The sequence below is a fragment of the Ailuropoda melanoleuca genome, unplaced genomic scaffold (genome assembly GCF_002007445.2).
Source record: "Ailuropoda melanoleuca isolate Jingjing unplaced genomic scaffold, ASM200744v2 unplaced-scaffold3454, whole genome shotgun sequence".
Classification (NCBI taxonomy): Eukaryota; Metazoa; Chordata; class Mammalia; order Carnivora; family Ursidae; genus Ailuropoda; species Ailuropoda melanoleuca.
In genome coordinates, this window is record NW_023205548.1 from 1,143 (window position 1) to 2,724 (window position 1,582).

At 48.8% G+C, this 1,582-nt stretch overlaps 1 pseudogene; it reads left to right on the top strand.

Moving 5' to 3' along the window:
• The first annotated feature begins 253 nt into the window (after positions 1-253).
• Positions 254-900, top strand: LOC117798786 (annotated as a pseudogene).
• Positions 901-1,582: the final 682 nt, after the last annotated feature.

Consider the following 1,582-nt stretch of genomic DNA (forward strand, 5'->3'; position numbering starts at 1 on the left):
ATTTGTGTGAATATGTAAAAACGAAGTCCCACATGGAGGCTACATACATACAGGGGAAAGTTAAATAATGAAATATCATATTTTTTAAATGGTCAAAACCACCAAAACAAAGGCAGTCACATCTGCTCTGGTTACTGGCCTATATGTCAGCATCGATCCCAAGCTGAATATATACTCAGAATACATGCAAATAGGGCCCTCCCTCTGCTGATTAAAACAGCCCAACCATGACTCTGCAGCTGGGAGAGGAGCCCCGGCACCAGGGTTTGCAGGTGTTCCAATCAGCAATCAGGGCAGAACACAGAGAGCTCACCATGGAGTCTGTGCTCGGCTGGGTTTTCCTTGTTGCTCTTTTAAAAGGTAACTCATGCTGAACAAGAGACATGGAGTATGTGAGTGGATCTGAGGGAGACAAACAGGGGGTGTGTAACAGTTTCCTGACCAGGATGTCTTGTGTCTGCAGGTGTCCAGTGTGAGGTGCAGCTGGTGGAGTCTGGGGGAGACCTNAACCTGGTGAAGCCTGGAGGGTCCCTGAGACTCTCCTGAGCAGCCTCTGGATTCACAGTCAGTAGTTACAGGATGAGCTGGATCCACCGGGCTCCAGGGAAGGGGCTGCAGTGGGTCCCAGGTATTAGCAGTGGTGGTAGCACAAGCTACACAGACTCCGTGAAGGGCCGATTCACCATCTCCAGAGACAATGGGAAAAACACGCTGTACCTGCAGATGAACAGCCTGAGAGCTGACGACGTGGCCGCGTATTACTGTGCAAAGGACACAGTGAGGGGACATCAGTGTGAGCCCAGACACAAACCTCACTGTAGAAGGGNAAACACGCTGTACCTGCAGATGAACAGCCTGAGAGCTGACGACATGGCCACGTATTACTGTGCAAAGGACACAGTGAGGGGACATCAGTGTGAGCCCAGACACAAACCTCACTGTAGAAGGGGATCTGGACCAGCAGGGGGTGCACACTAGTCACCAGTTCTGTCTTTAAGCCCAAGGAGCACCTGCAGATGGAGGTTGTGGTCAGGTTTCCTGTGAGGGTCTGGGGCTTCCTCTCCATAGAGCAGTTTCCCACAGGGACCCTCTCCTCAGATGTGATTCTGCACTTACTGCCTCATTCTATGGCTTAGAAAATAATTTAATGTGAAAAGGGCTATAGTAAAAACCACAAAATACAGACTCACTCACATTGTTTAGTTCTGTCACTAAATACAAATGAATTACAAATATCCTGGTGCTCATCAACTGAACCTTTACAGGAAACCCAGCTGCACTCAGTGTGCATCACAGGACCTCCCAGCTCAATGTGCAAACTTGCTAGAAGCAGCATTAAGTGTGTGCAGGACATGAGGCTGCAGAGGCATCGACAATCCAAAACAAGTGCAGAAAGAGTCTTGGTGGGGGTCACTGTCTTAAACCAAATCACAGCATCAGTGTTAGTGACAACAAGGGAAAGCAGTGGACTCCTTCCTGGTGTTGTGTGGATGTTGATTCTGAAGATCTCCCTATATCTCTGTCTCTCTCTCTCTCTATCACACACACATATACACACACACATGTGCTCACAGTCACTACA